Raw genomic sequence first — 24,794 nt, forward strand, 5'->3', positions numbered from 1 at the left:
AGCTTTCCCTTGCCACAATGGCAGAAGAGGAATGTATTTGGGCCGCATATAACGCACTTAACACCAATAATAACCGCTGAGAGAAAAAGGATGGGCCAATGAGAGAACAGTGTGGCGGTAGTTTCAAATTTAATATATTCAATTTCTTACAACTTTACTTAAGTGGAATTTTCGCGTTGCAATTAGGATTCAGACTTACCACTGTGAAAGTCCTCCAGTCTTTTGTTTGTTTTAGATAACTTTTTGCGACTATCAGACTCGTGTAAGGGAGCTTTATATACAGAATACACTTCATTATGAAATACACGTGACCATGTGCTTAATGCGAACACATGTCTCTTACTACAATCAAATATTAAAGTCATTCATTTAAAAAATGGAAAAATATCACATGAAATAATAACAATACAAGTCAAATTACTATGTTTTATTGTTTATTTAGCACGCAACACATTTCCTAACAATGTCTAAGTTCATCCGGTCTTGTGTTAATAGTTACGCTCGTTTCACATTCATACTAAAGTAATCATTGCTACACTGCATTTCCACATTAATTAAAAAGCTGTCACTAGTCGCAGAAGTCTATTCATTTATGTTCTACTATTAATATTGCCTTGCAAAAGATCATAGAATGAAGGCTTTCACGACCGGTGCACCAGCAGCTGTGCACAAGATGTTTAGAGTAGCAAACATGACATCGTTCCAGCCACAAATCTCATAACTTATCCTGCGCTCCTTTCCGCGAAATAACTGAATACTCAGACTTGTAACATCGCATTTCCTTAATTATTTTCAAACTGTGAGGTACCAGTGTTTACATATTTATGATTGGAATTTCTGTGACACCGTGTGAGAGTTTTTGTAATTCAATGCGCTGGCAGCTATGGCGCAGACCGCTCACGCTTGAATATTAAGCTCGTGAAGATAGGTAAATTCTGTAACAATTGTCACTTAAGTTAATATTATTGTATTAAGGAAGTTAATTAGAGCCTATTTCATATTATCTATTGGAGGTTTCAATTGTTGCAACATATTTATCGAAAAAAAGACGTAGGTTTTCATATAAATTTAAGACACTTACGTGTCAACTGAAGAATTTTGGTTGCTTTCGTTACATAGGAAAAATGACCATAAAGTATTATTTGGTTCTTTCAATTTGACATCCATTATTGATTTTCCTACTTGTGTGTTTTATAGAGATAGGGCCCCTCCACGCCCGCACCAAAGTGGTGACCAAACCAAAAGTTCCACTATCACCTCCGTCAACATGTTAGTTGTCTAATAAGTGGACTACAGGATGCTGGGCTGTGTTGTTATCCGTGCGTGTGGGTAAGACTACGCATTAACACGGTCCATCAGGTGATAGATTGTGAACGAAACGCGAATGAGGCTAGTGATGTGAAGAGCAGAGAGGAAAAAGTGCCACGGCTCGTGCCGAGGGAAAATAACCTCTGTGACAGTGGGATGGGTAGTAAGAGCAGTTGTGGCTTACTAGATGCGATAGGTCATGCAAGGTTGGGTTTGTTAGTGTGGGTATCATGCATCATTACCGTGGCAGGCAATAGCGATGTATCCCGGTTTGCTGCAGCCGCTGCATTCCTCCAACAATCAGGATCGTTATATATTAGTGGGAGATCGGCCATAGATCATCTCATCATCTCACTGTGTGGGGGGTGTGTTTAGCTTGTCTGCATGTAGTGTACGGTACGGCTTCCCTGCGTGGTGCCAGTTTTTCGGCAAGTGTGTTCCAACTAGATATCCAGTAACGGTGGCTGGTAAACAGGGGCTCACCTATACCGTTGTGTTTGCGTGTACTTGGCCATAGGTGAAAGGTCCTTGCAAGTATGTTTTTTGGTCTATTATGTTACCATCTATGGTTGTGCTCGTAGTTCCCCAGATTCAGAATGAACGGGTTCTGCGAATGTGTGGAGTTTCTGTATAGTCTTGTGGTGAGTTTGTGGATTACCTCCGTGAGAGTCTCAAGTTGGATTCCTGGTGGAGATCCGCGATGCGTGTGTATCGTGGAGCATTGCTTCTGATTTTGAGTACTCTGTTTTGTATGATCTGCAGACGGCGCAGGCGTGTGGGCGCAGCATATCCCCAGACAGGAGCTGCGTACATCATCAGGGGTCGAATAAGTGTCATGTACATTGATCTCGACACCCGTCTGTTCAGTGTGCGATGCCTGTTGAGCATAGGGTAGAGATGTTTGAGCCTCGCTCTTGCTCTGTTGGTCATGAGTTGTATGTGGTCCCCCCAGAGTAATTTCAGGTCCAGCCAGACACCAAGGTTTTTGACTTTCTCACAGAAACGTATTGGGCGTGAGTGTAGTGTTATTGATCTGCAATCTCGGTGTTTGCGCAGTCGCTTCGGTCTTTGAGTGAACAGAACGGCTCCGCACTAGTCGATGTTTGCCGGCCGAAGTGGCCGTGCGGTTAAAGGCGCTGCAGTCTGGAACCGCAAGACCGCTACGGTCGCAGGTTCGAATCCTGCCTCGGGCATGGATGTTTGTGATGTCCTTAGGTTAGTTAGGTTTAACTAGTTCTAAGTTCTAGGGGACTAATGACCTCAGCAGTTGAGTCCCATAGTGCTCAGAGCCATTTGAACCATTTTTTTTGTCGATGTTTACTCTAACACGCCATTTCACTAACCAAGGCTCAGCCACTCTGAGTGCGGTCTGTAATCGTGACGTAATGCTTGATGGTTGCCAGTCTTATGCGAGGATGGCTGTCCTACTTGGGTAGTACAGGAAAGAAGCACACTGATAGATGATGATTTTGTAGATGGAGATAAATTTAATCAAATAAAAACTTTTCTTGTTAAGCATAGTCTTTCCGATAAAGATGCACAGCTAGTCACAGTACATGTCATAGCTTCATAAAGTAACGCAAAACAATCCTCCAAACTAGTGCCTTCAGTTAACGATTTAACATGGTAGATTTTAGGGAAAGCTTGCAACAGTTAGACTGGGATGAGGTATACGAGAACTTGATGTTAATTTAAAATTGAAGATATTTAATGGTGCCTTTGTGAGTATATTTGAGAACATTTTCCCTAAGAAAACATTGGAACATAATAATTGAAAGAAACCATCTAAAAAGCTACTAGAGGAACAAAAATATCTTGTAAACAGAAAAGGGAAATGTATGTTATAGCTAGAAGGAATAATGACCCACAAACAGTCAAACAGGATAAAAATATATGCACTATACGAAGGAAAGTATTAAAAAATCCTGAGAGTATTATGTCTAATACTAAAATTAAAACAATTTGAAATATTATTAAACGGGGAAACAGAACAACCAAGAGCACAGAAAGACTATGTCTATCATACTAAATGAAAAGTTTGTTATGTTAACTGGATCTTCCGTTGATTCTTGCTAGAACAACCACTAGCGCTTTTTATTTGCAATGAGAAATTTGTTAATAAAAAGAAGCAGAAAATAATTTTAATAATCGTTTCAAGTGTTGTAGACAAAATAGGATCCAGCTGTTCGTTAGAAATAGTGGACATCGTCAAGAGTACTGTAGGACGTGTAGCACAGATAATAGGTTCTTTATTTATTTTGGTTCGACTTTAATCAGCTCCACAATGCGCAAGCGGCACTGTGTTTTCGATTCGGAATTTCGGAAGAGATAAGTAATGTATTCATAATCCACTACCGTAACCAATGTCATATAACTCTCTTTTCAGTTAAATGAAATTTAGGCACTCAAACTCATACATTATACAATTTATTTTCTTTTAAAACAGGTATCCCTTCATAATAAAGTGAGTCTGAAATTTTATGACTTCTTAAATTTAAAGGGAAGCACACATTTTCTGAATCAAATTCATTCCTCACCGAAGTATGGCGGCATGAACAGCTGAGTATTAATATCGGTCTGTACTTACCTAGGCAAGTGTTATGTTCTGTTAATTAACTTTTAAGATTTACATGTATTACAATTACACAGTAACCAGGAATATGGCTACGTTTTAGACTCTGTTTGTTGTACTATAATTGGTGACTACTATTCATTTCAATGTAAGCTTTAAATATATATAATAATAATGTATAACAAGTTGCATATCAAGCGCCTAGCATTTATAAAATTGGTCGCAGCTTTGATTCTCAGAAATATTGTCGCCTTTTGAAAGAGAATACTATGAAAAGAACAGCCCTCCAGGTATTTAGCTACCTAGACAAAAAAAAACAGTGGTTCAAATGGCTCTGAGCACTATGGGACTTAACATCTGAGGTCATCAGTCCCCTAGAACTTAGAACTACTTAAACCTAACTAACCTAAGGACATCACACACGTTCATGCCCGAGACAGAATTCGAACCTGCGACCGTTGTGGTCGCGCGGTTCCAGACTGTAGCGCCTAGAACCGCTCGGCCACCGCGGCCGGCCTATGTAGACATTCCAGTAATTTTCAGCAGTACGAGATACGTCAATTGGCTATGCCTTTTGCAAAACACTGAATGTTTGGCTTGGCTTGGCTCTGAGCACTATGGGACTCAACTGCTTTGGTCATTAGTCCCCTAGAACTTAGAACTACTTAAACCTAACCAACCTAAGGACATCACACACACCCATGCCCGAGGCAGGACTCGAACCTGCGACCGTAGCAGCAGCGCGGCTCCGGACTGGAGCGCCTAGAACCGCACTGAATGTTTCCTCATTTCCTTCTTCACTCCAGCCACAGGATTGTGAAACAAATTATCCTGTGACGTATGTCTCATTCTATACCATTCTGCTTTCGAGAACTGGTTTCAACTTCATTATCATCGGCGTAGCTTCCCTCTAGTTATATCCCAGCCGTTTTCTTTTTCAATGATAAAGTCGACTGCAGTTGCAAACATTATTTATTTCTAAATAGGAAATCACAAACAGGTTTCAGATGTCCCATCTTCAGGTGCATCTGCAAAATTTCAAAAGAATAATAATACCTGTCCAGATGGTTTATCTTACTAGAGCTAAACAGAACTATCAGAAATTCTAAGAAAAATCCCGCCATACGTACATTAAAATGTGAGTCCACAAAGGACGCTTAACAAATGTTAAAATAGGTTAAAGTACATTAAAATATTACATCCCTGGTATATGACATGCGAGAGAACATCCTCTTCCGTCCGAGGTCTGCCGCAAAGCCCCTTACAGAGGACCTCCACAAAAAGATAAATGTCCCCAAATGTCCCCAATTATAAGAAAGGAGATTTGGTATGTCGGGGGATTAACTCTTTACACATTGTATTCCATTTAACTGTGGTTTCCTCTCTCCTAATTGAGGACCTTTATCCTTTTATGTAGTTTCTCCTCTGCGAGAGGCAGTACTGGAGAGGGTATTTTCTTCCATGTGACGCACCAGGGATGCACTATTTTAAGATATTTTAACCTATTTTAACATTAGTTATGTATCCTTTGTGAACTCGCACATTGATATACGTATAGGGGTTTTCCAAGAATTTCTGTTGGTGCTCTTTAGCTTTGATAAGATCAACCATGTGAATTGGTATTATTATTCTTTTCAAATTTTGCAGATGCACCAAAAGATGGGACATACGCCCTGAAACCGGGTAGTGCTTCAGTTTTTAGAAATAAACAATCTTTGCAACTGTCTCGGATTTTAACACTGACAATGAACAGCGGCTGTGGATGTACCGTGAAGCCGTGAAGACAAGCTTTTCCTTTTTGTCTACTTTTTTTTTTTTTTTTTTTTTTAGTAATCAGTGTTCTGACTGGTTTGATGTGCCACGCCACGAATTGCTCTCCTGTGCCCAACGTTTTCATCTCAGAGTAGTAGTTGCAACTCATTATTATTTGTTGGATGTATTCAAGTCTCCGTTTTCCTCCATAGTTTTTACCTCAAGCTCCGTGAAGTTGTTGCCTGACGTCGTAACAAATGTTCTGTTATGCTGTCCATTCTTATTGGCAGGGTTTCCCATATATTCCTTTCCTCGCCGGCTCTGCAGAGAAGTTCCTCATTCCTCACCTTATCAGTCTACCTAATTTCCAACATTCGTCTGTAGCACCACATCTCAAACGTTTCTATTCTCTTCTGTTCTGGTTCCTCACAATTCATATTTCACTAACTCACAATGGTGTGCTTCAAACGTTCATTCTCAGAAATTCCTTCTTCAAATTAAGATTTTTGTTTGAACGTAGCAGACGTTTGTCGGCCAGGAAGGCCCTTTTTGTCTATGGTAGTATGGTTTTAATGTCCTCCTTGCTCCGTGCATCTCACTCTACTATTTCTCGCTCTTTGTCATAGCACTCAATTTCTTCTCCACATTCATTCCTCCTCTAGTGTGGCCACACGTTTCTGTTAGATGTCAGTTAAAAAACAAATAAAATGCCTGACTTGGAATGGTGTGTCGCAAGTACCACACAGATGCATTCAGATTTATAGATGCAAAACGTGGAAAGGGGTTTGTTGCAATATTCAGCAGTCACCAAATTAGAAAGTGCAAGAAAGATGTAAAAATCCGAGATGCCCCCATCTCGAAGACCAAAATGATCAACTTACGGTTTTGTCGGTCAGAAGACATGGAGTGTACGCAAACGCCTAAAAGTAATTTGACTCGCACTATGCATTCGGGCGTAGACAAATAGTAAGGTAAAATGGCATCGGTAGATCTTTCCACAGAACAGAAAAATTGAAGTTCATGTGTATATAGTCTTAATATGCTGAAGGATTTGAGAGATGTACTAGATAAGCAACGATACACTGAGAGCGGAATTTGAAGATGCATGTAAATACAGTTAGTCTATAAATTCAAACACCAGTAAGGGCAGCAAAAAATGCTTCAAATGGCTCTGAGCACTATGGGACTCAACTACTGAGGTCATAAGTCCCCTAGAACGTAGAACTACTTAAACCTAACTAACCTAAGGACATTACACAAATCCATGCCCGAGGCAGGATTCGAACCTGCGACCGTAGCGGAAGGACAGCAAATTTCACTTATTGCGTGTATACATTTTAGTAGCAACAATATATGATTAAATTTATACGTAATATTGAGATGCACAGGCTGCGGAATTAAGCTTTCATCTCAAGTGGTAACAATGGTTCTAAATTGGCTTAGTATCCAAGTGGGTAGTCATTTTGCACTGCTTCAACTAATGGTGCTTGCCGAGTGGCGGAATGCCAGTCTGTTGTCAACCAGATGTCCCCAATGGGCGAAAATCTGGGAAACGTGCTGTGCTGGGCGCCAGTCGAACTCCCTCTGTATCGCGGTAGGTGAGCACTGCATGGGCGTCACGCGCTGCTCCGTAATTCTTTTCAGAGCTAAGAAACATCGAAGATATAGTGTAGCCGACGGCTTTTTTACGTCGATAATTACCGCTAGCTTTTCAGTTATAAGTCAGTGCGAAACAGTGATGGTTGATGCTGTACCCACAGTTAGAACTCGTCTGGTAAGTCGACGCTGTGCCACTCCCGTGTCCTGTGTTGTCGCTGGCCGCAAAGCTATCGCCCCGTCGCTCTCTTAAGCCGCGTTAACAACGGTCGCCACGCTGAGACTATGTAGTGCTCCAGCCATCGACGCAGCGTGGATATTTGTCTTGTTATAAATAAGCCCATTTCTTGACTCCAGGTGCGAGACGAAACTGTGTGATCCTACACAGCAGAGCGAACAATGTCTGTCCTCATTGGCGCTAGTCGTGTGGAGCAATCGAGATCCTGCTTGGCATTGAGTAGAGCTCTCTTGACCTTTGATTTAGTATTGACATACGAGTAGCGAGTTGCCAGTCGACACGACCAGCATTATTGAGAAATGTCTTGATAAAGCTGGCCCCATCGCTACTGATTTCCTGCACTGACTGGTAGTTATCATTCTTGCACGAGGAATAACGCGATCATTTCGCAAGAAACCAACATTAAAATGTCATCCTACTCTTAGGTACTGAAACAGGTGGCATTACTATTAAGTACTTTGTGCTGGAGTGCTGAAGTGACCCCGAACACCGATCACGACGTACAGAATTCCCGCTGAATAATCCCCAATACCGTCACATAAATCTCCCACGTTGACGGACTAGTAACAGCGCACGTAGCTTGATGTCAGAGATACCGAGGACTCTAAGTCCACAGTACAGTACTAATGAATTACTTGCACAGTTTTCACAAGTTGCTACATTTACAACAGTGTTTAAAACGGCGTGCCCTGCCGTCAATGCGGGCATATCGTCGCACAAAGTTCAGTCGTACTCGTTCTAATTTCCCCAGTGTCGTCTGCACAGCGCCACAAGCAAGGAGAATCCTTGCTAATTGTTCAGTCTGGACAGTCGTCTCGTACAAAAGAAGAAATCAAGTGGGGTGCGATCAGGTGAACGGGGTGGCCACGAAACAGGATGTCCTCTGCCTGTCATCTTCGCCGGCCGAAGTGGCCGTGCGGTTAAAGGCGCTGCAGTCTGGAACCGCAAGACCGCTACGGTCGCAGGTTCGAATCCTGCCTCGGGCATGGATGTTTGTGATGTCCTTAGGTTAGTTAGGTTTAACTAGTTCTAAGTTCTAGGGGACTAATGACCTCAGAAGTTGAGTCCCATAGTGCTCAGAGCCTGTCATCTTCCCAGGGACTGTCTGATCAGGGAGTTCGTGAACTCACTAACCAAACTGAGGTGGGCCTTCTCCGTGTTGGAACCACATACGTTGAAGAATAGCAAATGGAAATTGTTAGGGGAATATGGGTAATATGTTTCTGATAAACACTGTGTACAAGGGGGCACTTAAGTGCGAAGGTAGAAGAAACGAGCGTAGGACGTAATCATTTACTACGCACTTTGAATGAAAATCTCTTTTGATTGCTCTTCAAAACGATAGTGTATGGATTCCCATCGATGCGGACTACTGCGACTATTTAGCAATTCCTTCTTTGGTGAATCAGGCTTCAACAGTGAAACGTACTTACGTACTGCAAAAGCCGTTGGATGAACACGACACGAGATCCGAAGTCAGCAGGAATCAAAGTTTGCACTTCGTGCAGATGTGATTGTGTAACTACTTTTCCCGTAATACTCACCACACATTAATCTACAGAAAATGCATTCAACTGATTCAACTGATGGAGTGCTGATTGCAGACGCCTCATCAAATCAAGAAAACACCGTATCTTCTAACTCAGAAGTCCGTGTAGTTAGTCGGCCGGAGTGGTCGAGCGGTTCTAGGCGCTACAGTCTAGAACCGCGCTACCGCTACGGTCGCAGGTTCAAATCCTGCCTCGGGCATGGATGTGTGTGATGTCCTTAGGTTAGTTAGGTTTAAGTAGTTCCAAGTTCTAGGGGACTAATGATCTCAGCAGTTAAGTCCCATAGTGCTCAGAGCCATCTGAACCATCCGTGTAGTTTATCGTCCTTAGCCGTTTTACTGTGGAATCAGTTGCCCTGTTTCACTTAATTTTTGGAACAGTCTTGGAAACACGGTGTGTACAACCCTTCGGCTTCTCTGCTGCTTCCATTTGCTTGCCCATACACGAAAATCATGCCTGCAAGTTCCGTCGCTTGATACGACTCAATTTGCTTGGGGCTGATCGACGTTAGTACTTCAAGCTGTTAGCCGGCCGGGGTGGCCGAGCGGTTCTAGGCGCTACAGTCCAGAACCGCACGACCGCTACGGTCGCAGATTCGATTCCTGCCTCGGGCATAGATGTGTGTGATATCCTTAGGTTAGTTAGGTTTAAGTAGTTCTAAGTTCTAGGGGACTGATGACCTCAGCAGTTAAGTCCCATAGTGCTCAGAGCCATTTGAACTTCAAACTGTAAACACATGACGCACTCTACTGCAGTACGAGTATTGTGCACTAGGATTTCATGTCAGTGCACAGTACGCCATCTACACTGGATGATTTACTATCCCAACGTCTACACAAGTGATCTTCGGGATTGCCTACTCCACAGTCTTAGGAACAATAGTATCCATACATGTATTTAACTGTCAGAGGTATCAGAACGATTTTCACTCATAGCTTTCGACTCGGTCGTTTCCGGACCTGAGTCTTTTGCTTTCTACGCTTTTCCGTTACCCCTGGAAGTTTGTAACATCATCGCGGAATCACCCTGTATTGGTGTAATCATGTTTATGGTACTTGGACCTGTATATTACGGTTAAGGGTGACAAAGAAAGATAACACTATTTGCAGCAATCGAAAATAAGCAGCGGAGGAAAGGAATGAGGAACGAGAATATAGTGAGAAAAATTATGGTTGTTACCAAACGGAACTGCCGAATTTTTATAAGATAGAGAAGATCATTAAAGATTAAGCACTGGAGCAAGAGTTAAATAAATATAGTTGTGAAAAGGAAGCAGTGGCACCGTTTATTGGAGGCAGATTTTATGCATGGACTGAAGTAATAATGATGAACTTACAATAAGAAAGTAACTGACGTATCTGGAGTTTAACAGGAGGCAAGATGTTATACACAAACTGGAGTAATGATGACGAACTTATAAAAGGAAAGTAATTGCCAAATCTAGAGTGCTATTACAACGTTTTGATGTTTCACTAGAGCTGATGTCCACCCCCAGTAGCTGAGTGGTCAGCGCAACAGAATGTCAGTCCTAAGGGCCCGGGTTCGATTCCCAGCTGAGTCGGAGATTTTCTTCACTCTGGGGCTGGGTGTTGTGTTGTCATAATCATCATCATTTCATCGCCATCGACGCGTAAGTCGCTGAAGTGGCGTAAAATAGAAAGCCTTGCACCCTGCGAACGGTCTACGCGACGGGAAGCCATAGTCAAACGAAATTTACATTTACTAGAGCTGATTTCGTTTCAAAATGTGCAAAGAACGGCTCAGTTGTGTTGAAAGGAAAGGTAGGTATGATTAACTGGGAAGCAAGGAGTAGTGTGACGATGGCGATCTAACACGGAGGTCGGTAAGCGCGGCAGGCTGTGTTGTCAGCCAAGTTGTGCCGCTGCTCCGTCAGATGGAGCTGTGCTGTTGTAAACAAACATTTGCAGCCGGTTCGTGGTCCTGCTCCGACACACTGGCTGTAAATCGTCCGCACCGCCTGCCGTGCCGTGGCGCGGAGCGCACCGCTGCAAGACAAAGCGGACGCAACAATGGCGGGGCCCGGAAATACGTCACTGGCCGGAAGCAGCAGGCGTCCCGTGGGGCTGCGGCCAGAGATGTGCGCCTGCGGACCGTTGCTGCCCGTGCTGCGTCGCTCCAGGCTGGGCAGCGCGCGGATTGTAACGCGCCGACATCTGATTCACTGTCCTATCTCAAGTGCACCTGTGTTTTCGCTAAAAGTACATTATATCGCACCACAAAGATGCCAACGCCTCTGGATTTGATTTTAACATAGCGAGCAAGGTGACGGAGTGTTTCGACATTGCATTAGTATTTGGGAGATTGGAGCTCAATCTCCGGCCATCCATTTAAATTAAAATTTTCAATGATATCTCTAAACTGTTTCAGGACTGCCACCTTAAACAACTACATCAATAGCAAATAGCCCTACTCTTGTGGCCGTTTACCAATTCTCTTTGGTTTTAGTCTTGTGGAAATGCTGCTGCAGAACACAGACGGTCTGTAGATATATTAAGGATAACGTGAGTTACGGCGCTCCGTCGTGGGCGCTAGTACCAACGCCGCTATCCACACCAAACGACCGTGAAGCAGACTATTGAAGATCATTGCACCCGACTATTGAATGGAGGTAAGGAAGTGCACTTGGGGCAGACTTCCACAGCGGCCCAGCTAATACTCACTGGAATCCGGTGTCACCCTGCCACTCTATCCTCCACCGGACTTCGTCATTGCCACCTCGCCCTATTGCACGTCCACGAACCTCATCTTCAGTGCTCGAGGACAACTGTGGAACGTCTCCTAGCCAAGAAGTAGCTTTTTTTTCCTTCTTGTGGGTCGTCATTCAGTTGGCTAGTTTGATGCGACCCTTCACGAATGCCTCTCCTGTGGAAACCTCTTGATCTTAGACTGGCACCTACAAACAATGTCGCCAGTTATTTGTTGAATATATTCAAATTACTGTCTTTTCCTTCAATTGACACCCTCTGTAGTCCCCTTCAGTACCAATAACGTTATTCCCTGATAACTTTGGCACGTACCCCACCTGTCCTATCATCTTGACACTTCTTCGCGTCCTTATTTTCCGTATACTTTTTACCTCGCTGAGTCTTTGTAGAACCTCTTCATTTCTTACTAGTCCATGAGTTCAACATAGTATAGTCTACCCTGAGAGTCTGAATCCTCATTAGTAATGTAAGCTCCGGAGACCTGATTCTCGTACGGAACACAGAACTGCAAATGATTAATTCATAATGTGATCGACTGATAAGACGAGAAATAAGAAGTTTCTCCGCAGAATCGCCGAAGGAAGGAACATATGGAAAACACGGGTAAGAAGAAGGGGCAGGATGTTAAATTTAAATGGTTTGGGCAGTCTTCTAGAGTACTTTCAACATGTGAACTCCATGCATGAAAAATAAAATTTTCTATGAAGGTGGAGAAAGATGGTTGCTTGCTATTTGTAAACATCCTGGTGCGACGTAAGAGCGATGGCACAACTGGACGTTCAGTGTTTCGAAAGGGCAACCTTCTTATTGTTGTTGTGGTCTTCAGTCCAGAGACTGGTCTGATGCAGCTCTCCATGCTACTCTACCATGTGTAAGCTTCTTCATCTCCGTGTAACTACTGCAGGGCAATCTTACTGATCTTTATTTACAATCTACTAGTTGCCACCATCCTGCACAAACGATGGGTGTCCTAAAGATCTTGATCCACCGAGCCCATACCATCTCAAATGCCGATAGCCTGCAAACAGAACTGGGACAGCTGAAAACTGTGGTCTTGAACGATGGATATTCGTCTGAACAAGTCCAAAGAGTGTCACAAACGTACTAAAGACAGAACAAGGAAGATGATCAGACCTTCGAAACGACTACTTATCTAACATATATTTGGAAATGTTTCAGCTAAAATTCGAGCATGGGTTTGTGTGTTGTCCTCAGAGTGAGTTAGTAAAATTAGATTAAGCAATGTGTAAGCCTAGGGACAGATGACCTCAGCAGTTTGGTCCCATAGGAACTTACCACAGATTTCCAAAAAAAAATCAGCTAAAATATGCAAAATATTACGAATACATACAGTTAAAGTAATCTCTCTACCTCTTTCGAAAATATCAGCGCTTTTGGGATCTGTTACGGACGACTTAGAGTTGCACAAAGAAGGTGTTGACAGGATTCTTGTGATGGGGAATATCCCATATAGGACAAATGACGTGCACTGTGCAAGATCGTACTATAGAACATTAGCGGCTTACTAGCTTTCTCCATGCAAATAAGTCCGCAATCGCTCAGTACTTTATTTCCACTTGTCATTCGATGAAATATAATGAAACAAAAATTGTGGCCCATACGTCAAGCTTTTGGAGCTCAATCATCAATGACGCAGCGGAGATACGTCTGTCTGAATCCCTTATGAATCGACACTGCGGTATCCAGATAAATTCTGCATGGGATACGATTATAGAAAACCTCGTGTTCTGCGTAATCGGCGTCGTCCTGAGATATTAGCGTGCGAAGAAAATCGTTTTGATCTCGAAGAGCCGAGCTTTCACCACAGATTTACCGGGACACCACGTATGTGCCGGTGGGATCTTAAATAAGGGAGCTCAATGTACTGCTCGCCAGTTTTTAACTGAAGACTGCGGACCGCTGTGGCCAAGCGGTTCTAGGCGCTTCAGTCTGGAACCTGGCCACCGCTACGGTCGCAGGTTCGAATCCTGCCTCGGGCATGGATGTGTGTGATATCCTTAGGTTAGTTAGGTTTAAGTAGTTCTAAGCTCTAGGGGACTGATGACCTCAGATGTTAAGTCCCATAGTGCTCAGAGCCATTTTGAACCATTCATCTGAAGCCTCTGGGCCGAAACATCGTACCAGAAAGTTACAGGTATCCGGGAGTTCTCCCAAAATTTAATAGAACAACGGACAGGATGGTAGGACATGTGATAAAGCAATAGGGACTAAATTCCATGATACAACAGGGGACTGTATAAGGTAAAAACTGCAGGGGAAGGCAGAAATTTGAATACGCCAACAAATAATTGAGGCGTAAGGTCCAGGTGCTACACTGAGATGATGTGGTTAGCTCAAGAGAGGCATTCGTGATAGGCTTGCTCAAACCAGTCAGAAGGCTGACGAAGGAGAGCCAGCTTTCCTGGACAGGAGAATACAAATTTCTTGTTTGCTTATAAATCTAACATAAGTAAACTAAATATACACATACATCACAGTAGACACGTTATAGCAGTTCTATTTTACGGCATATTTTATATTCTGTCTGCCCGCCCGCTACTAATGGCGATTTCTTATGTTGTCCTGATAACACAAAGCCGACGCCTTGCCGCAGTGGTAGTTCCCGTCAGATCACAGCGTTAAGCGCTGTCGGGCTTGGTTTGGCTTGTGAGGCTAATTGAGGAGCTACTTCGGTGAGAAGTAGCGGCACCGGTCACGAAAACTGACAACGGCTGGCAGAGCGGCGTGTTGACGACATGCCCCTCCGTACCCGTATCCGGTGACGCCTAAGGCTCAGGACGAATCGGCGGCCGGTCGGTACCTTTGGGCCTTTAAGATCTGTTCTGACGATGTTTGTTTTACGAACAAAAAGCGTTTGTGTTCCTATACACTTACGTCTCCACGTTGTTCTAATCTCACATTTTTGTATTTTTTATTGAGTACGTGCGGCGATCGACTTTTCTGAAAAACTAAAATTGTGTTTTGAATCAGAGCCTCGAACTCGGATGCTTCCCTTGCAGGGACAGTACACTTGTGATGACAATCTGAAACTAAGTCGGTCCGTGAGCGTCGCTCCTATCAGGTGCGCTACGGATGGAGAAAGCAAGAGTCCGAATTTCGAGTGCTGGTCTGACAAATTATTTTCACTTTACTTGGTGTTCATCACACGCCTACCGTCGGGTAAACCGTTCGCCGGGTGCAAGTCTTCGAATTGACGCCACTACGGCGACTTGCTCGTCGATGGGGATGAAATGATAATGATTAGGACAACACAACACACAGCCCCTGAGCGGAGAAAATCTCCGACCCAGCCGGGAATCGAACCTGGGCCCTTAGGATTGACATTCTGTCGCGCTGACCACTCAGCTACCGGGGGTGGACATAATAATAATAAGAATAATAATAATAATAGCACTCCTGAAGCTGTGATGAAGAACTCTCCGTTTCGTCTTTTCCCAGATAGGTACTAGTTCTGCGACCTAGCAGACAAGCCTTTGTATGCTTATACAGTGTCGAGAAAAACAAGCGACGGATACTATTGAGCAGTCGATATGACAAGTGCAAGCAGTGCGATTGGTAGGTTTGTAGACGTGGGATGAAGCCATATGATTTCAAATCACGATTCTTCTCACAATTTTTACAAGCCAAAATTATAATCTACAACATGGCTGACTCTCATTGTGTCTTGATAGCAATCAGTATCGAACTGTTCCCCTTTCGTGTTGTTTAGCGTTCTCAATTCAGTACTTTATGTTGCTAACTCGTCTACATAGCAAGGCAACGCCCATTAGCCATGGACATAATTTGTGAAATCCACTCGCTACCCTTGTTTCACAGAAGATGATAGCATGAAAGTCTTGACATCTTTTATTATTTATATTCGCGGTTCTTGCGTGAGATTTTTTTTTTTTTTTGCAAATAAGTTTGCTTGTATTTATACGAGAGTAATCTGCCAGTTTAGTACAATCTTCAAGTAATATAGCTGTAATTCACATTTACTGCCCATGTAATCCATTCTAATGTAATACATCTTATGTATCCCCTTAGTCCAACATGTTTTGAGTTAGACTGATAGAAAATAGGGGAACACTTATGACGATGGTATTAATGGTTCAGGAATTCCCCAGTCGACTACAACTTACTGAATCTTCATCCAACCGTGTGATCCTTCTTTGAATTGCTATTCAAGTTGTGCATCACATTCGTTTGAATGTCGGTTATGTCTTCAAAGAGCTGACCTTTCAAGTGAATTTCTGCACTTTTTCGTTTTGTGGTAGGTTCATGTTGATAACACCAAGTCTCGTCACCCGTAATTATTTTTTCCAGAAAAGAATGTACGCGACTTTTATTTCAGTCAGGCCGTCCACACGGTCCTATTTTTGTTCTGCAGTCAGGGTATGTAGGACAAACTTTGCCCACATTTTTGTCTTATTCAAAACATTCCGGACAGCGTCTTGGGCACTTAATTTAGAAGCGTTGTGTCATTGCGATTTGTGCTACAATATTGACACACTACGGCCGATTGTCCATTAGCCTGCCTAGTACTGCCTGCTCACAACTAAGCGTTCACAGTTGTTACTTCAAGGTGATACTGTGATTATTGCGCTGACGTAGTATATACGCCAGGAATAAAATCAGTCCAAAAACTTTACGAACGAATGGTGTAAAACATTACTCAATCAAGGTAAAATAATCTCACAGTTATTACTGTGAGAATATCGATATTTAGTGTTAATGGTGCTGAATCCTTCCAGGCAACAATTGTGCCCTCGATTTTACAGCAAGATTTAATTTCGAGGGAAATATTTTCAGTAGATCGCTATTCAAAATATGCTATGCTTTTACATTCCACAGCGCAGCTGGGTGACCCAAAACTCCTCTAGACGCTCATAGCAATAATAAGACGATGACAGAATCATTTGGGTGCACGACTTTGAGGTCTTCAGTGCGCATGCTAAAGTCACTGGAGAAGAATGTGGTTAAAATGGGAAAAGTGCTAAAAATATTGTAGAAAGAGATGATTAAATGTTTCCTAAAACTTCTCTTGGGAAACACACGAAAAACAAACGTGGATAAAAGGAGAGACAGAATGCGACAGTAGGTACTAACAAACTGTAACAGATACAAGTGGCTGGTTGATCACTGAACAAAAGAGGATGCGCCAAACAGCAACATACTGGAACCTCCAACCAATGAGAGGAAATGGCTCGTAAGGGAACAACACATGTTTCTACATTGTCTCTGGCAAGCTTCCTTGACTGCACGTTGGCTTCCTCATTATCCTGGGTTACAATGCGCCCTGGTACCCAGCAGAATACTGCGTCCTTTACCTGATCCTGAACATGAATCAGGAAGTGCTGCATAAATTGGACCGTTTTTTCCGTTGGGTACATTGGTGAAATAGTCTGTATTGTACTGAGGAGTCCCTACAAGCTGAGAAAATTCTTCCTTTTCTCATGCCTAATCAGCTCCAGTGCCTTCAGGATCGTATTCAGCTCCGCACTATAGACTGCAGATTCTTGTGAACACGGCCATGGAAAACGGTCGAGCTCCCAAATGACTCCCACTGCTTCATCCGGCAGTGTAGACTGGAATAAAATTGTAGAACTTTGGTAACATACTGCTAAAAGGAAATTAAAAGCAACAGTAGATACGAAATCTTTTTTTAAAAAATCCTTCACACCTAAAAGAGTTCTGTGTCTGTTAAGAAGCCAAGCGGTTATTTGCTTCAGATTTGACGTAAAATATTAACATTTGCCACAAAACTCTTTAGAAGGCAGCTCGTTTCACAAATTCCAAAGAGTGTCGTTGCCCTAACGTAATTATTAAAGATTTTCTTCACATATGGACCGGAAATGGTATGACGTACAGTCGATTGTGGTAGCCAATACACATAACAGGTTTGCCACCAATGAGTAATTGCCTCCTAATATTAAGTGGTGGTTTCCCCGTCTCCCCACAAGTTCTGGGAACAGAACAGTCGCGTATGTTTCGCGGGAAGAACGACTGCCGGAAAGCCTCCGTGCGCGTTCGATTCTCTCTAATTTTACATTCGTGATCTCATCGGGAGGTGTAAGTAGGGGGAAGCAATATATTCGACACCTCATCCAGAAACGCACCCTCTCGAAACCTGGACAGCGAGCTACACCGCGATGCAGAGCGCCTCTCTTGCAGAGTCTGCCACTTGAGTTTGCTAAACATCTCCGTAACGCTATCACGCTTACCAAATAACCCTTTGACGAAACGCGCCACTCTTCTTTGGATCTTCTCTATCTCCTCCGTCAACCCGACCTGGTACGGATCCCACACTGATGAGCAATACTCAAGTATAGGTCGAACGAGTGTTTTGTAAGCCACCTCCTTTGTTGATGGACTACATTTTCTAAGGACTCTCCCAATGAATCTCAAACTGGTATCCGCCTTACCAACAATTAATTTTATATGATCATTCCACTTCAAATCGTTCCGCACGCATACTCCCAGATATTTTACAGAAGTAACTGCTACCAGTGTTTGTTCCGCTATCATATAATCATACAATAAAGGATCCTTCTTTCTATGTATTCGCAATACATTGCATTTGTCTATGCTAAGGGTCAGTTGTCACTCCCTGCACCAAGTGCCTAGCCACTACAGATCTTCCTGCATTTCCTTGCAACTTTCTAATGCTGCAACTTCTCTGTATACTACAGCATCATCCGCGAAAAGCCGCATGGAACTTCCGACACCATCTACTAGATCATTTATGTGTATTGTGAAACAATGTTTAAGAACATTTGAAACATGGTTTAAGAACATTTGAATTGACTTGAGAAAACTTTCAGAGAATATTTCCCTGCCATGTCTAATGCTAACAATTGGATTCGCATTCCCTTCGAAGAGTCAACAATTTCAGAATCCGCATTAAGCGTAAATGAAAAAGAGTAGCTTCTTGAAATCTCCACTGATTTTCGGTTACGGAGAAGTTATAAATCTTCGTCATTAATTGGTTTTTGGTTAAGTTTAAAGGAGTTCCCAGTATTTTAGAAACAGCCATAACGGCTTTGTTACCCTTTTTGTCCACATAATTGCGAGAAAAGTCGTTTTAAAGTAAGTACAGAAACAGATTTTGTGCCGAGAATGATTTGAGACTCGTAACTTCCTTGGTTCGCAACTTCAAAGTTCTGAGCCATGGAAAGCAGGTGCAACATTCTCAATTAATTCCAAGGAAGAGGAGGTGCGTATTTACAATGAAAACTCGTATTTATTATTGCCAATATGCCTACCGCTTTGGAACTTTTAAGCCGCGACTAGAGCAACTTTAGGTTTTAACCGATAAGGATTAAGTTAATGCAAGGTTATTAAACCTTTTGCGCAGAATTAAATTTTACGCACGTCTATTTTATGTACAGGAGATAGGCAAAATAATGTGAACACTTTTACTTACTAGGGACTGGTTTATTAATAAGGGATTGGACTCCCATTTTCCCGTAATATAGCTACGATTCTTCTTGGAATACTGGCATGTAATGACTGTATAGTCTCCGGTGGAATGTTATACCACTCTTCGATCAGGACCTCTACTAACTCCTGTAGTAATAAGGGAGACAGAAATCTGCTCCGGAGTCTGCGCTCCAATACCGCTCACAAGGGTTCTATGATGTTCAAGTCCAGGGACTTTGCTGGCCAGGGAAGACGCTGCAGTTAAGTTTCATGCTCCTCATACCACGATTGTACTATCCTGGCTGTGTGAATGGGTGCACTATCGTCCTCGAATATGGTGTTTCACTGATCAGCCGTCCAGAATTTATGCTTCTGACATCATTTTTTACGCTTCTTTGCGTTGTTTGTCGTCACTAATTGTTTCGGGATAGTAGCTCGTTCATGAATAATCGCTTTATGGAGTTCTCGGCGGACAGTGTCGATAGATAAGGGGTCTCGAAATGGATATTGAACTCCGCAGTCACTTTACCCGCAGTAGCTTTGTGTTATTTTGACACAATTTGTGTTAGAATACGACAGTATCAGTCATTTAGTTTTGATTTCCACCCACTATTAAGTTTACACGATGATGTCTTTCAGTGTTTTGTGTAGTCTGTCATGACTGTTGAAACAGTTGCTCTTGAAACATCAATAAATTGGCTGTCTTGGTTACATGTGCTCCAGCTAATCGGGCCTCCACAATCTGCCCTCTTTAGAAGTCTGTTAGGTCTTTCGTTGCACATCGACTTCTGCCTCTGAATGCTAATATGAAGTGTGCACTACTCGTAAACAACCTGCACTGATGCGATGTCTGTGGTGAGCATGCACAGTCCAACGCGACACGTGCCTTACCTTCGTTGTTGACCGTCAAACACAACCACCCCATTACTACCAATGTTCACATTATTTTGCCTATCCCCTGTATATTTAAAAGCCACTGGTTCACCCAACTTAAATCGTTGTAGAAGGGGTTCGCAGCTCGTAAAATATTGGAAACTGCTGAGACAGGACATTGCCGATTTTTAAATACTGAGGGGATAGAAATACTGCAGCAAAACTGGAAGACGTCAGCGAGAACTGCATATGTAGCCGTTATTATGTCTTAACGCCGGAGAAGATAGCTAATAGGTAATGTCTGCACAGGCAAGTCTGTTGTATAGACTCCAGCACAGTCAAGCTATCAGTCATCAAGTGACGCCTTCTGAAGCGGCATGGAAATCTAATAAAGAGCTGTCTGCATTATAATGTTCAGACAGGGCTGTGGTTGATCATCTGAACACAAGCCTTACCCATCGAGCTGACGAGGGCAACACTATGGCTACTACTAAAACCCTGGGTTCGATGTGGAGCGATGGTGGGGTGGGTGGATTGCTGTGACCTGTTATGGAGTTATGAACAACTGAAGGCTATGGCGGGACGAAGCCTCTCCGTCGCTTCTAGGTCCCCAGTTCGATACATTACAATACAATACAATACGGCAACTACTTGGACTTATACGATGCTCCCCAGGTTTGCGCAGGAAGATTAAAACTGATTCATTCCACTTTTTCAAAAGTGCTGAAAAGATCCAGGAAGATACCTCTGGCGTTTCCACTGACGTGCAGAGTCATGCTGTGATCAGCGCTGTCGTGTCTTGGTGACACATCACGTGTCCCAGACAGTGTAGATTCTAGCTCCCAAATTGAGGTAGGGCGATTGTAAACTTCATCGTTCTTAGAACTAAAGTCATGGTCATCTTACCAGTGATCGCTCCATGTTTACAAAAAGTTGGGTCCTGTCTAGTGCTAGCCGTTATGTGGGCGAAGTGTTCAAATGGCTCTGAGCACTATGGGACAACATCTGAGGTCATCAGTCCCCTAGAACTTAGAACTACTTAAACCTAACTAACCTAAGGACATCACACACATCCATGACCGAGGCAGGATTCGAACCTGCTACCGTAGGGATCGCGCGGTTCCAGACTGAAGCGCCTAGAACCGCTCGGCCACTACGGCCGGCGGCGAAGTGTTCATAATCCGCACAGTGTCAGCTTTGTCGGTCTGGAGAACAGCCTTTTTCATTACAGCAGTAGTTAGGCACCTTGCACCCTTTCCTGAAATCCTACAGGTGGTCTCTCATACAAGCATAACTGATGGCTTTATGACGTCTAGATCGCTTAAATATTTATTACGCCACTTTGAGCATATCTTCCGATCCGACAAATTCCATTAGAAAGCTTCGTACAGAAATATAATAAACATATTTAGGCACTTCGATCACTATAGAGTCAAATAAAATATTTCAGTTAATGTACGCCATATTTTCACATGACGAAAAAAACTGAGACTGAAAATATTGCTACCTGCTATTATTCAGGGATTTGTGGATGGAGGAGTACAGGAAATGGGGGGAGGGGCGGCAGAAAGGAAAAACATACACGAAATGCGGCGTATTCTGAAAGATTTAAAACTGATATTTTAAAAACACATGCAAGAGCACAGAAATTAAAGTTACAAAACGGTTAAAAAATGTAAAAGGGTTTATCCCTTTTCTTAAAAAAAAGTAAAAGTAATATGAAAAATACGAATCTATGCAGCGACCGTCATAACCTATAACACTAAAAAAAGCGTAAAATATTTATGCACTTAATTTAGTATTTAAAAGAAATTTAATAAAAACGCAGTCTAATAAAACACAATTGCTCGTATTAAAATACTTTATGTATACAAACAAATAATAAACAGAACCATAATGAAGTACATTTTGCAAACAGGTGTTCAGGTGCCATTAATGAAAAATACAGTCAAAAAGCAGGTGTAAACGCTATAACAGTGATAACAGGTATGTAATCAGTTGTTATAAAAACAGTTAAAATGAAGTTGGAATAAAATAACGTTGTATTACAGGTGCCGGCGTCACAGCTGTGTTTACTTCGCTGTTCTCAGTAGTGGGTTGTACGCACGTCCCATGTACTCGCAGCGCTCTGTCACACGCTACTTCTCACCAAGACTGTCCTTGCACATTTTCCTTCGTCGGGAACACCGAAAAACCAACAACGGAAGGCAGCACATTTACAGGATCTTGAATGTATGTGTGAATATATCTAGTGTGCCCCTTACCTGCTCTACGAAAAATTTTAAGATTTATTTCTGGACATTTAACTCAGTGTTTAAATTACAATTATGGCGCAGGATTTCGTTAGACGTGGAGCTAGGAGGGGGGGGGGGGGGGGGGAGATTGTGTAAGCATATACTCTTTACCGGGTACTTTGATCTACTAACAAAAGATTACGTGTCACAGCGCATACGTAAACTAGGCAACGCAAGCACTTGCTCTGAATCTTCACATCATCAGTTTGATAAAAATAGCTACTCGCCCCACCCGAGAGAAAGAATGAACACTTCACAGATGCACTTAATAATATACAATAGAAAACATAACCGAAGATACATGTATACATACCATTCATAAGAAACATACCTTCGGCCCATTGACAACAATTTTACAAAGAGAACACGGAAATAATTCTGTAACAATACAGTAGCTTACCAGATAGCACAATAACACCCAACTACGACTAAGATCTAAACACTACAGCGTTTATTTTGCATGTGCATTCAAGATGTTTGGGTCAAAAAGACCCAAGACGTTGTCCTGTTTCCATTAGATATTCTTTCACGTATTTGTGTTTTGAAGTCATAAATAAAATTTTAATTCAGGTCATTTAATTATCAGTCTTCCAAACTGCGAAGCAGAATAGTACAACGAAACAATAATTGAACATTAAAATAATGTATGTTTCGCTTTTACTAACCTATATCTAACTTTTCGTAACAGGTTTTACTTGTGTATGTAAGATGTTTCTTTCATGTGAAGTTTTTAAACTTAGTACACCTCACTGAACATTTGTTATCAGTTTTATCACAAACACGACATCTGCCTCTCTTCTTAATCCTTTCTTCCGATGCGGAGGGTGAAAATTCAAACTACGCTCTTCTCTCCACAGCTTCTCTTGCAGCATTTTGTCGTGGAAGATGTCCTCGTCTCTATTTTTTCATCAATCAGCTGCTCGCGAACAGTTTCTAGGAACAATATTCTTTGTTCTTGGGTGTTTACATTCCATTAGGGTTAACTTGTGTTGAAGAGTACACAGGAGTTATGTGCAGGTAAGTCGATAACATCTCAGAACACGACAAAAGGCAATCTAACTGTATTCAGTCTTTGCTGCACATTTCACCAACATCTTGTCTAGTGTGTCCATAGCTCCTTTCGCAGCGATGTAATCCAGAATAATTTGAGGTTTTCTTTTGGTGCCATCACTGACTTTTGCATCGTGGTGCAGAGTGCTTTGCAGAATAACGTATTTGTTTTTCTTTTGGACGTATGATACAAGAGTTTTGTCTTTTGTGAAATAAATTGTTGATATTTAATTATGAATATTGTTATTTCATATAATTTCGAATGAACTTATCGAACTTTAGGAATTTCATTCAGTTTGTCTAACTTCGATGCATTGCACAATGCCTTTGGCTTACATTCGTCAGTGCCTGGAGACGTTCTGCTTGTCTGATAGGTCAGATATTACATATTTTACTGTTTCACTGTGTTTAATTACAGGCCTTGGGAAGAGCTTCATTCGAAGTAACTTCTGTTTAATATGAGTAAACTGATAGCGAGCTTTAATCCTGTGTTGACGCTACGTCTTTATCCTGCGTGATCATTCAGTTCTTATCTGCTTTATTTATTAATATGCTCATTCACTTGTGTGCTTTCGTAAACAGTTCACTGACTGTAGCGAAAGACTTTCCGGGGGCAGACGGAAAGGCCTGCCTCCCCAGTTCCCCTGGCGAACAAATTTCAGGCATTATCTGCAGTCGCTTGCCCTGTTTCAGGGGAAACCTCTCGACTTGCAGATCTGGGCAGTCACAGAAAGTGGGATTAATGGTACTTGGGCACTTAATGGGGCCGCTTAGACATATGGCTGTCAAGGAGGGCAAGAAGTTCAGCGTGCACTCTCATTCCGGGGGAAGTATTCCCAGATGTGGAGCTGGTGCTTCCGAGTGCCACGAAGAGTACAGCGTGTAGCCAGCTGCAAGTGATAGGATATGATAGTAAAGATGTGTGTCGCTTAGGATTGGAAGAGATGCTCTCTGGTTTCCCGCGACTAGCTGAAGTGGTAAAGTCTGCCAGTCTTGCTTGCGAGACGAAGGCGGAGCTCTCCATCTGTAGCATCGTCGACAGGATCGACTGTAGACACTTGGTTCTGGAACCATGTAGGCTGCAGCTTCCTCGACATGTGCCATTGGGTGGGGGGTTTCTGATTCCACCTAGTAGGTCAGAGGTTTACTACGCACAAGAGGCAGGTATAAGTGTAGTGGGGACTGTGTGCAGGGGACTGGGTGATATGTTAGCTAAGAAAGTCTCGGGAAAGTGCAGAAACGGTGTCAGTCTAAAAGGGTGTAGGGCAAGAACAGGACGAGAATAGACCTACAAACAGTCATTATTGTAGTTCTAAATTGTTGTACTGTGGTGAGAGGGAACTACACTTCCAAGCGCTAATACAAAAAAACTGAATTTAATCGTTCTATGTACAGGAAACTGGCTAAGGCCGG

The sequence above is a fragment of the Schistocerca americana genome, chromosome 2, assembly GCF_021461395.2.
Source record: "Schistocerca americana isolate TAMUIC-IGC-003095 chromosome 2, iqSchAmer2.1, whole genome shotgun sequence".
Lineage (NCBI taxonomy): Eukaryota > Metazoa > Arthropoda > Insecta > Orthoptera > Acrididae > Schistocerca > Schistocerca americana.